Source organism: Haliotis asinina, chromosome 4, assembly GCF_037392515.1.
Source record: "Haliotis asinina isolate JCU_RB_2024 chromosome 4, JCU_Hal_asi_v2, whole genome shotgun sequence".
NCBI classification, from domain to species: domain Eukaryota; kingdom Metazoa; phylum Mollusca; class Gastropoda; order Lepetellida; family Haliotidae; genus Haliotis; species Haliotis asinina.
Window position 1 is genome coordinate 17,817,626 of NC_090283.1, and position 13,937 is coordinate 17,831,562.

The 13,937-nt window shown below is 38.2% G+C and overlaps 1 pseudogene; it reads left to right on the plus strand.

Annotated features, from left to right (window-relative positions):
* The first annotated feature begins 11,830 nt into the window (after nucleotides 1-11,830).
* On the plus strand, nucleotides 11,831-13,214 carry LOC137280814 (uncharacterized; annotated as a pseudogene).
* Nucleotides 13,215-13,937: the final 723 nt, after the last annotated feature.

The following is a 13,937-nucleotide window of genomic DNA, read 5'->3' on the forward strand; positions in this document are numbered from 1 at the left end:
CATGTCATCGGTTCCCAATTACGCAGATAGTTGCTCATTATGGCTGGAATAAAACAGATTGGGGTTTAACAAACAAATCTTATAGCTTGTAAGGCTTGCATTCAGCAGCTTTTTCGTTTCAGAATGGAATGATTTTTTTTTAAAAAAAAACTTTTTATCAGTAAAGGGAATCCCGTTGGGGGTATTTGCATGTTGTCGCAAATTATTTCAAATTATTTCCTTGCTTGCATCGGGGGTGGATACAGATTTTTTAGAAAGGGGGATGCACACAAGTGAGGAAAAGGGTGGGTGTGTGAGGGGTTGGTTGTCCACACTTCATTTCCACTCGAGTTTCAAAAGGTCATTTAACAAAATTTCAGGACAAATGAGGGAGAGGAGGGTCCGCATACCTGCACACACGCGCGCGCACGCATACGCACATACTCTATCCCCCTCTGATGTACCGAGGGTTCGTTGGCGTTGTACCGAGGGTTCCAAACACGCCACACTCAGCAATATTCTAGATATACTACGATGGTCTGTAAATAGTCGAGCCTGGACCAGAAAATCCAGTGATTGGCATCAAGATCTACTCATTTGGCCTAAGCCTGCAAACGTGATAGAGACTAGCGTGGTCCATCATAGTTTACAGACCCGCTTTATAACTACAATGTTGCTAAAATATTTACGATTTTTAGCTCATTCTAAAATACCGAAATAATTCTAACGAGCATTTTAACTGACATATTAGTCCTTAAAGATTAATCTTTCCTCATGTGCCGATACGTAAGTGTCAAAACCTTCACATATCTAAACAAGTACTATGATTCTTATTTTACAGATGAATGTGTTTGAAATTATGGTTCAGTGTTATTCTACTTGCTTGTTCTTTATTTATCATGTATTTAAAACTTGTTACAGTCACGCGATAAAATTTAAAATTTTCTAAGTCACTCACACTAAGAGTACTATCTTTAATGTGGACTCAATTTCTAACAACTTGAGCAAAACACAGTAGGTCTACAGATGCATTATGTATCCTTGATGTCAGTGACACTGAGGAGTCGATGCTGACGTGTATAGAAATACGAAGACGAATGAATGAGTGACTATAGTTTTACGCCGCACTCAGCAATATTCCATCTTCGGTGACGGTCTGTAAATAATCAAGTCTGAACCAGAGAATCCGGAGATTAACAACAAAAACATCGATTTGCGCAATTAGCGACAATCATGTGTTATTGAAGGTCAAAATTTACCCGGATCTTTTCAGGTTCGACCTGTGTTGAATTCTCCATCACAAGGGATAAGTATTGTACAGTTAAAACAATTAAGGATCTTTTTACAAGCGTTAGTTCTCATTTAATTATTGGGTTTTTTTAAAAAGAAATTGCTTTTTGGGTTGAATGTTGAGTAATATGTTCTGTAAATAGATGCATTTTAATCATTGGTGGTTTGGATTAGTAACTTGAATTGTTAGTGGCTGCACCCTCAAAAGGGGTTGAAGTATTTTAAAATTAATGTCCTCCTGAGAGGGTACGTAAGTCCAAAAACATTCACAGTAAATTTAAACTTTCCACTGTTCTTAGTCGTAGCATATGTTTATTTCTAATTTTTGGCTAGATGTTTCTAAATTTCTAACGGCTGATCAACTAGGGTCCATGCAGGTAGCAAAAAATATATCTCAAGCATTAACGCAGAAAAATGACATGAATATCCACAAACTCGTGGGTTTATAGATCTATTCATATGCTTCTTCTGATGTTTCTATCAACATTAAAAGACATCAAATTCCTTTTGATCCTGTCGTAGATTTGAAGCAGTTCGATGTTCGACCTGTGGCCGAGGGTTCGAATCCATGATCAGTCTCACTCGGCTTTACCAAGTGATAAACGTATTTGACCTTCATCACTTAGTGTTTTTTTCCCACGTGAAGCAGACACCTGTGGTGTGTATGAAAAGGCTTAAACCATCTGTGGTTTTGTTACTGATTGTCACTATGGATAGACTATAGAGGTAAAGTGTATCAAATAATGAAATACAAGTATTCCTTCCATGTTTTATATGGCTTATACAACCATACCAGCAAGTTATAAGCAATTTCTGTTTGATTTGCAAATATCCGAAAGTTGCAACTAGAACTTGAATGTTCAATATCGATATCATGGATTTACCCATGTAAACCAAATGATATTTAACACCTTAATAATACAAATTACAACAAACACACTCTCGTAACACCTGCATCACTGGACATTACAGTCGCTGTCTGTATGATTGTCGGAGAAGTAGCCATTGAAGTCGTTGGTGCTGATGCCGAATCTATGAATTCTACTTTTTTTTAAAAAAATGGTGTCTTTCATTAAAACCTGCGACACGCTAGAACTGATGCATTTTTATTTTATGTTCTTGTCGAAGTAACGCCATCAGTATGCAGTTAAGTGCCTTTGGAATTCTACAGTTTTTGTGGGGTATTTTTGATTTTTTTTTGGGGGGGTGGGGGTGGGTTTTTTTTCAAACTGTTATTCATATCTGTACATAGTTTAAGGATTCGAATTGCTTGAAAATATATCATCACTATATTATTAAGTATGGATACATAATAGCTGAATTGGACAGACTTATCATTAAAACGAACGCACGTCATCAGAACTGAGCGGGCAACTGTAACTTGATAACACCTGCAAAAACCTTGACGCCATTGGATCATTGGATGAAGAGTTATTTACAAAAAGGGATTGGGTCCACGTGCATTTCATGCCAAACTGTACGGCTCGTTTGAACTTGAGTTCATGATTGATATTTCTGACTCACATTCGTCACATGTACCTGTGCCATTATGCACTTTCTTGCTGGTGAAAACTATAACAATTGTACCATAAACTACAACATACAGCAATGAAAACGTCGACTGAAAACTCCTGGTTGTTTGGGCACACTCTCGGGCGCAACGATGATTTTGCATAATATCACTATTTGCATATCACGTGACCGGACTCTTCTCTTGTTTGGAAACAATCGCGCATATTCATAAATAATTGTAAATCAAAAGTCATCGTGTTCTGTAATCTGGTTCAAAAACATGATCAAATGGTATTCGATTCCCGGAAACTGCAAGACTACTATAGAAACTATAGACACGTAGAAACATCGCAAACAATTGTTTTGTTGTGTCATCAGCAGTGGTGACGTCATTCAAGTCATACTTAGGAGATAAAGGCATTCTGTTTCATTTACCGGTCTTGAATCAACAGATAAAGGACCGCAAAAATGAAAACAGAATGACTTTATCTCCATTCTAGCACGACTGACACGCGTTTGAAATCCGGACACTTTCGCGCGCAAGGGCACAGAGTTGTGATGGGGCGTTTTTCCAGGAATCGATATGGAATCGTCCAACTCAAGAACAGGATGTGCAGTGATTTAGACAAAACATTTGCAAAGTACAAGACTTTATTTTGGTTGCTCAAACATCTTGTTCGTGTCTCTTACATATGGATACAATGCTGTCAGTTACAAAGTGTAGAACCCCTAAACAATTTTATACAATTATATGCAACCGACAAATCACCTCACCCCTAGAGTACATTACTGTAGACTCGCCCAAGACCTACAAGTAGGACGACTGTAAAGTGTTGTCGTTTCAAACTTTCAAACTTACTCACGGAAGTAATTATTAATCACCACGCTGCTGTTGCCAAATTGGACATGCCAGTTTTAATATTGGACACGTTTACAGTCGATGTGGATGGTGCAACTACTGACGATGCAGCGGGGACCAAAGGCATCAGGTTAGGGATAGGCCGAGTGTTTTCATTGCCGGTGTGAAGGTTGGCTGAGCAATGGCGTTTCTGTGCTTCCGATGAATCGGTGTTGTAGGATGATAAACTTTGATGGTTTTTGTGACCTGTTATTTTGACAATTTCTCTAGCCTCAACACCTGCATGTGATAAGAGTGTTACAATGGTGGACCGAACAGTATGGTTTGTGTACTGCTTACTAAGATCACATTTAACAGACATTTGTTTATAATAATAAATTTCATTTTCATTTTAATTCATACTGTTTTGTGATTTGTTTTGGAGTGGCAACCGTATGCAGTACAGTCTTGTACGACTGTTTTGTAGAGCGGTGTCGGGTATTACCGAACAAGCGACCGTCACTGAACAAAATTCCATCCCCGCATATATAGATATTGTGAGGTTCGTTTTGTGTATTTATTTGTATTACGAGTGATGAAACATCGGGTGAATTACTAACTTGGGCTTGATGTGATGTTAGCAGTTATGTAATACCCGGCACCGCCCTATGTGGGATCTAGCGTTAAGTCAGTGACACTCAATGTGTGCCGAAATTCTATTGTTGAAGAAGTTCATTTGTGCCGCTTGATTCCAGTAGGTCGTCATCGAACCATTCCGGTTTTAGATCAAATTCCTCTTCTCCGAATATCTCGTAGAAGGTACCAAGGTGAAAATCACCTAATTCAAACGACAAGTTTGTTTACAAACAAAAAGGTCAGCGAGTGCTATGTATTCATACGCAGGTGAAGCGGTGGACGTGTAATTAGCGGTCCTTTGATTTAGGTTAAGGACGGTCACGTGCAGCATTCAACCAATCAGAATGGAGTATCTCACAATGTCGTGCTAGAATGAGACGTAAAGTCAATGACGTCACAGATGAGCAGCTCCAGATGCTACCATGGGGATCAGTTGAAAAGGCCAGCTGATGACACACCCTGGCATCACTTGACATTACCGTCGTTGTCTGTGTAGTTGTCGGAGAAGCAGCCATTGATGCCTTTGCCGCTGATGCGGACCCCGTTTTATCTACTTATCAAAAAAAAAAGATACCTTTCATTGAAAAGCACTGTCGTGCTTGAAATGACATTTTTTTATTAACAAAATAGCAATCGGTTTTCAATTGTTTTCCATTTATGTGAATGGTTTAAGGATTTGTATGACTAGAAATTATATCATAACCATAAGTTGTCGACACCATTTCACGAAGATGGGATTCCCAAATAGAACTGTCCACGTCCTCTATGCTATTCCTGTGAGACAACCAAATGCACCACGTGGTGGTTTTCTTTGACTTGAATTGGTTGATAGCGTGTCATTGTAACCTGTCGATCCGAAGCAGCTAATGCTGATGATATCAAACAATGGACTGTCAATTTCTTAAAGACAGCTTTCACCAGCTTTAGTGTTCCTTTTCACACCTCACTTTGAAGTCCAATGACATTATAAACATACCATGCACATATATATACTTCACAGTTTTGAATTTTGCGGAAAGTTCCCTGTTTCTTGAGTGCTTAAAATTGCCTTTCAAAATAGGCTTAATTGTAAATGTCGCCATTTTTCACACTATACAAAAACGCAATTCAAAGCGTTATTTGCTGTATGTCTTGAAATGTGAAAATCGGATAAATGCTGGGAGTATTAAATTTCAAAAATAGCATATTAATGATCGCTGATATCAAATTTTCATGTAACCAGTAATGATAATCCCGAAACGTCGGCGATGAACCCAGAATCAGTTGGGATGTTTTCGAAAATACCGTTACACGATCGACGAAGTGCGCTTATTTTCCGCCATATTGGATAGTGTTTACAAAATCACGTTTCGATAATTAAGGCCGATATTGAGACGCCTATTACATCCCGTAGATCATAGTCAGCTGCGACAAATGCATCACTGAATTCTTAGAACCAAATTACAAAATGGTCTTTGTCACCAATACCAAATGTCTAGGTAAAACGAAACGAAAAGATACATGGTATGAAAACGAACGCTTTGCTCGAAAGACAGCGCTTGTTTGTAATGTAAACAAAGAAAAATTCAGATTTTTGACTGCGTAGCATTTTCGGAAATTGTCAGACACCCAGCCGTGTAATCATTGCTTACAATGGCTCAATACGCTTAGAATATTCAGGGGGAGAGTATAGTAGTAAGAAATAGCAAATTATAAATAGATAGAATGCAGTCATTTGATAATTCAGAAGAAACTGTCAAACTTTTAGTGCAGCGTGACGCCATGACAAAATCACCCAGAACGACAACGGTACGTATCTTCATTTCTGGCTTCTTCCGTCATTTACAATGTAAACGATAAAAACAAATAACAATATACAAATAGTCAGAATGATTACTTACATCTCATATTTATGTACAAAAGAGCCCTGAGTCAAGGAAAGAGTCCTCGCAAAATCCTGTGCACTCTCGTCAATGAAGCGGCCATTTTGAAAGAAATCGGTCATCGGTAGTGATGTCACACGTCAACAATTTCTTTGAGGTGAAGGTCGGTTGAACAAGAGTAAACACAGTGGCCATATCATTCAGACTGCACTTTCAGTATTGGGATGCATATTTTGCGCATCGTTTAGATATTTTTTAATGAAACTCATTTCAGTATCTACATATAACCATGTTCAACATCATATCGCAGGTGGATATAGTGTATGCGTTTTTATTCTTTGAAAGCTTTTGATTGTTTGAATAATATTTAGATGGCAAATTGACCCAGTAAGTGTACTATTCCACATTTTACGCCTCTACACAAGTGTGGAAGATCACACGTAGCCATTACTGCAACATGTGCTTTAGTTCCCGTGATGTGCAATATTCAATACGTTGGGACAAATATTGCAGTTTCATATGAACAGGTTAATAAACAGTGATTTAATTCAACCTTATAAGTAAAATAATATTAATGAAGATGTTTTGTACATCATATGAAGTGTATAGGCACACATATTGAAAGGAATTGTCTTGTTCATTGCACTTGTTTGTGTCTTTTTGTAGACAAAAGAATTATTAAAATTGATTACCGATAATAGAATCAATTGAAATGCGATAAAAACATATTTTGATGACAGGATATTTAACTCAAACAATATTTATACGAAAATTGTTTAAAAATATATATAAACCAGGTACAAAACTAAAAAAAGCGATCTCTTTGTACCTTTCATTGCACACTTATGAAGTGAAATAATTACATAATCATGAGATGAAACGTTTATATCTTCAATGAATATTTAAAGAATATTCAGGTGTTGCGAAATTTTCATTTACGCTAAACTGATGCCAGACAGGTGCGCGTGATGCTCACCATAAGTATCTAATTTAGATATAGTCAGTACACTATTTCAGTGGTAAAACCGTTCATTTTATATTTTGTCTAAAATGTGTTGATTTCTGACATTGAAGCCGCGACGTTTTGCACATTGAGTAGAAATATGGTGAGATATATACTAATCAGCAAACTAGCGTCGTCCTTTTCCGACGTCACATAATGCACAAAACATGCCATGACATCAACTAAAATGTCGCATAATTTTCAGTTATTTCATAATTTTATTACATTTGAAGATGTGTCTGTTACTCCGTTAATAATGATGTAAAATTAATCAAAATACATCTACACAAACAAGAGAATTTGGGAATCTAAGAGCTAAATTATGTATCGGATAGGGACATCCAAATCGCAATTACCTGCTTTCTGATGTATTACAATGACATCTTTTCTTACAAATTGTGAAACTACCAAAAGGATCCTCTCACATCGGGGAACTTTGTATTGGAATAGTTTGATTCACTGTGAACAAAACATAACGAAAATATACTGTCCGCATCCACAGCAAATTCTCTCCATGTGAGCTGCGTTACATTGACCCAATGTAAAGCACAGCGGAGTTATGCCCCCTTATCTTCATACGTGCGTGACCTCTCTGTCGACGTTTGACGTCATAGAAGAAAGTAGTTTTTGACATTTATTGCGTTGTTGCACGTGCATTCCGAGAAACAGAACAGTATGCCATAACATTTACATATGGCGATCGTTTAAAAAAATTAAACGGCTATTGAAACGCAAACATCTCTATGGATGCAAAACATCTTGAACATCAATCCAGCTGTCATAGTATCTAGGACATTTACAATGTTGGATCAGTAAAATCAATTTCTACTGGGTATACAAACACTTCTAAGGATTATAAGCATCATGTACATCAATCCACCTCTTTTAGTATCCAAAGTCAAGAACACTTTCCCATTAGTCAAATCAATTTGTACTGGGGTATGCATATATCTCTATAGCTGCCAAGCATCTTGAACACCAGTCTAACTCTCTTAGTATCAAGGATATTGGCACTGTGGGATTTCTCAAAACAATTTCTACAGGGGCAATGCAAACACCACTAGCGATACAAACATCTCAAACATCAATCCAACTCTCTTCGTACCTATGACATTAAAACGTTTGGATTGGTCATATGAATATCTACAGATGTAAGCATCTCTATAACAGAGGTATAACATCTCTATAGATGCAAAACATCTTGAACATCAGCCCAACTCTCTTAGTTTCGCATTAGTCAAATCAATTTGTACAGTGGTACCCAAACACCGCTAGAGATGCCAAGCATCTCAAACATCGACCCGTGTCTTAGTATCCAAGAAATTAACACTTTGGAGGTGCTAAGGAAAGGAATCATCTCTTGAGATAAAAAACATCTTAAACATCATTCCAACTCTCTCAGTATCCAAAGTTAAGCACACTTTCTCATCTGTCAAATCAGTTCCTACTGGGGTATACAAACATCCCTATAACTGCAAAGCATCTTGAACATCAATCAACTATCTTTGTATCTAGAATATTGACACTTTTAGACTAGTCAGATCAACCCCGAAAGGGGTGAGTGAGTTTAGTTTTACAACGCACTCAGCAATATTCCAGCTATATGGTGGCGGTCTGTACATAATTGAATCTGGACCAGACAATCCAGTGATTAACCAAAGGAGCACTGATCTGCGCAACTGGGAACCAATAACATGTGTTATGACATCCCGTTAGTCACCTCTTACGACAAGCATAGTCGCCTTTTATGGCAAGAAGCTGTTGCTGAGGGCCTATAGGGCCCGTAAGTCTCGTTCAGCTGTACTTCCGGTGACAAGCATAATACTGCTCCAATACATCAATGCGCATCTAGCTATGCGACTCATAAAATACTATTGACGACTTCCTAGTCTCTCGTTGTGACAGCCGTGTTACGTTTGGCAAACATGGTTATTGTGCTTTGTTTTTGGCTGCAACCACCGAAGTGGTCGTGACTCGTGTAGTTTTTTTTTCAGATTTCCGAAGGAAAAGAGAAGTTTATGGGGACGTTTACCGAGGTAATTTACCTAAGACTATTCAAAATAAAGTAACATGGGTACCGTAAGTGGCGTGTATCGATATGTGTTCAAAATACGTCCATCACTATTTGGTCCGTAAGAATGAAGATTTTTATGGATATCAACTTCTTTATGTGAGAACATCGGAGTTAAAGCTTACTCCTTCATCAGGTGATTGAGAAAGGGGATACAGAGGTGTATTTATATGTACAGGTAAAACAATAACAAAGTAACAAGTGGAATGAGTTAACGAAAGCTGGAAGCCAGTATGAACAAGCACTGATAGGAAGCCCTAAACAATGAACTGGACCACCTCAGAAAGACATTCACCACACTCAACGGTTACCCTCCCCAGCTCGTCACAGCCACCATCAACAAGACCCTCAAGGACCGAGAACCCCGCCCCAAACCTTCTCCATCACCCATCAGAGTAACCATACCCTACCTTGGCCCCATCAGTCATCAAATATCACGCCTCATCAACACCAAAGCCAGCATCGATGTCACCTTCTCCAGTGGCAAGACCATCAAGACCTACCTAAAAGCCAACGGTAAAGGACCCAGCTGTGAACACCCTAACCAAAGAGGATGCATCTACCAGATCCCTTGCAACTGTGGCGACCTATACATTGGAGAAACGCTGAGACCAATCAACACCAGAATGAAGGAACATCAGACCTCAGTCAGCAAACTCGACCAGAAATCGGCCATCTCTGAACACATTCTCAAGAACCCTGGACACTCAATTCGATGGGAGGACACTAGGATACTATCTACCAACAACAACAACTGGCGCCAAAGGAAACTGCAAGAGGCCATCGAGATCCGGAGACAGAAACCAGCCATCAACCGCGACCAAGGAGTGTACCTACCAAGTGCCTGGGACTTATTGATAAATTAATCTCATCTTTCTGTGTACATTCTATCTATGTAATTCATGTATAGCCAGTCTACCCGAGTACATCCTTACCTACTTGTGTTTGTACATCATCAACCCTCATGTAAACATGCTCACCCCCTATCGTGTGCTATGCACATCATCCTATCATGCGTAATGTATCACCATTGGCTTCCATCCTTATCCCCAATCATGTACATCGTCCTTACCCCGTATCTGGGTTATGTAAACATATCCAATCAACTGTAATGCATTACCATTGGCTTCCATCATTGTTATCATAACTATCGGCTTCCTATCAGTGCTTGTTCATACTGGCTTCCAGCTTTCGTTAACTCATTCCACGTGTTACTTTGTTATTGTTTTACCTGTACATATAAATACACCTCTGTATCCCCTTTCTCAATCACCTGATGAAGGAGTAAGCATTAACTCCGAAACGTTGTGTTCTCACATAAAGAAGTTGATATCCATAAAAATCTTCATTCTTATGTATTTTCACTTCTAAATGACATTCAAAGAATTATTTGGTCCGTGTTCTTAGTGTATAAATTAAACTCTCCCTCTCACAATATAGCTAAGCCAAATACTAGCGAAGTCCCTATCTTTTAGGATCTCTCAGGAGGAGTAAAAGTGTTATCCAGTTACTAGTATGACACCTCGCAATAATACTTGATGGTATGGAACTAGCCACAGAATGCATTAGGCTACTAAAAAAAACAAGGTTTACCCCACTGTTGAAACATTGTCCACATGTACATAGGCCCACATGAGTATTAACCATATGGACGCTGACAGGCACCAGATATACAGTATGGGAGATTAGGCTGGGTGTATCAGTTAGACCTGATTCTGATGTTATCTCTACATTTGGCCCAGGAGTAAATACCCATTGTTAGTAATTCTAAACACCGCATCTTATGGCATAATGTACTCGACTACGACCTGCTAAAATACGCGGTGTGTGTGTGTGCGTGTGCGTGTGCGTGTGCGTGCGTGCGTGTATGTGTGTGTGTGTGTGGAATGAAATGACATCATTCACCAATGGTGTTCATTGGTGTTTATAAACAAAATTCAACACTAGCAAATCAAGTCACAAGTCTTGGGTCTGTGTGCAATGTCTATTGCACATAAGTATTGTTGCCAACTTGAAGGCAGATTTACGTTTAATGCTTCAGGCGACTAGAAAGGTGTCCATCATTTGAAAATGACTTTGCTCCTGTCATTTTCAGAATGGGGATAAAGGTAACAATCCTGCCCTCTTTCCTCACAATGAGGGCAAGTTTTTCCAGTATGAGGACCTTAAACCCAAAAGGTTTGTAGTATCTGGAGTGTGCTTACTGAGCAAACAAAACAAAAGAGTTCTTTTGTCTCCATCTGTGTTTAGCAGTTTTCTCACTTCATTCTGCTTTTTCAACATATTATTTACTTCAAACACATGCTTGTAGAAACGAATAGTGGCAAGTAAGGATAAAATAGTTTTTTTATTTACATTGAGTAACTGCTTATATACAGCAATGTGCACTATTATAAATTTGAAGTAGATTTTTCACTTCGCAGCAGAGAAGCCTGGTGTGTTTTGCAAAGAGATGATTTAACTTAGATCAGTGTATATATCTGTACACCACATAACTTGCTTGACAACAGTGTTAGAATCTACACTGACATGTTATGCATCTTTATAAATTACCACATAGTTGAGTACTCCAACTTCCATAGGACTCTCGGTGACAAAATGAACTTAGTAGGAAGCATATAATACACAATCTGTGAACAATGGTAGGGGCTTATCAATGTCTCATCATCCTCATGCATATCACGTTGACATCAAGAAGTTCCCTTGAAAATGATGTCCGACAGCTGCGTCAAAGACGGCATCGCTTTTCAATTGATGACATCAAAGACAGTGATGAAAAGGTATAATCAGTAATAATATTCCCGTTTTAGAATGACTAGGTTGAAACACTCTATGCACTTGACAAGAGATGCGTTTTGTTTTTAAATAACATTTATCAGTCCTAAAACAATTAGTAAGGGCCACATAATAGAAAACAGAGTAGCTTTATGTTTTATGTAAAATGGTCCTTTTGTAATGGTTGATCTATAAACAAACCTTTACAAAATATCTTAATAAATCTGAATATTAAAACAAGCTAAAAATTAATCTGTTACAGATGCTGTTGTACACCAGTATACCTTATGACATCTTTGTCATTCTGTGTGACACCATCGACAGATTTGGTATAAACTACTATGCCAACCGGAAGTCAAGTAGCATTAGTTTGCAGGATCAGCTTCTGCTAACGCTCATGAAATTGACAGCAAAGATTTAGACCTTGCACAGCGGTTTAATTTTAGTAGAGCCACGCTGTCAAACACTGTCAACACCTTCATTCATGTTTTGCATGAGTTATTGTTTGCTGGAATGATAGATACATCAATGCCATCACAAATGAAGTGCAAAGGGTCAATGCCAAAATCATTTGAAGAGTTTGGCAGTGCACGAGCATCAATTGATGCTGTAAAAATGTCTCAAGTCATTCCAAATCAGCTGGACAAACAAAACCGAGCTAACAGCAATTATAAATCTAGACATACGGTCAAAGCAGTTACTGCTGTAGTTCCAAATGGAGCTCTAACATTTGCATCCAAACTACATCCTGGATCAGTTTCAGATGTAGCAATAGTTAGGTATTGTCGCCTTGCCAACATATTTGAAGCTGGCGATTAAATACTTGCAGACAAGGATTTTACAATACAGGACATGCTGCCTGAGGGAGTTCATGTAAACATACCACCATTCCTTTCAGGAAAATCACAATATACAAAGGAGAGACAATTTTGATACAAGTTGGCAAGAGCCCGTATACATGTAGAAAGAGCAAATAAATGCATCAAAAACTTTGATATATTAAACCATGTGCCAGCAACATACAGACCAATCTCAACCAAAATATTTCAAGTGTGCTGCGCACTTATTGATTTTCAAGCATCTCTGCTGAAGGAAGTAGCTGAAAACATGTGGAAGCAGTCAAAAGTTGTTGATGCAATTATATGTGGTGCCTCTGATGTAAAGGTAACCCAAGTTTCTTTCAGATACGATGTGAACAGACACGTGAAAACATTTGTACACTTCCCAGTTGTCACTGTGCTGATCTAAGACCTGTTATGTTTGAGATATTTTGACATTACTTTACACAACAAAAGCAGCATGATCATCACCATGGATGAAGGTTTACGCCTGTGTGTGTATTCACCTTGTGATCATGATCATCACCATGGATGAAGGTTTACGCCTGTGTATTCACCTTGTGATCATGATCATTTCTCAATGCGTTGACCATATATAGATACAACTTATTAACATCTAGTCTCAAGACTGGTGAGTCACCAGTAAAAAAAAAGAAAAATATTTAGCAGTAACCTTGCAATTAGCAATGAATGTACACTGGCACTTTCTGCACACCATGCATGATTCAATGTTATTTGAGATAAAGAATAATACTATCACAAAGCAGAAAATGAGTTTCGCATTCCCAGCACGGTACACAGAAATGTTACTCGTGGGATATATTGAAAATAATAGACGAGCACTCAGCCAATACATATATTCATTACCCACATGGTACTTCGTAAAGGTGTGTCATAACACCTTCAAGTGATTTGACTGGCTAATGCGTGAACTTTGACATTACCGGCACTACTTTCATCACTCATTCCATTCATGATTTTCATTCAAAAGTTTTCACACCTGAGAGCATGTAAAACGAAAACACTTTCATGGAATTGGATAAAATTTATTTCATTTAGTGTGGTTACTAGCATTATTTTCAATTCTATGATAACTCAAGTTTCTGTAATAAAAACGAAAATAAAACAATCA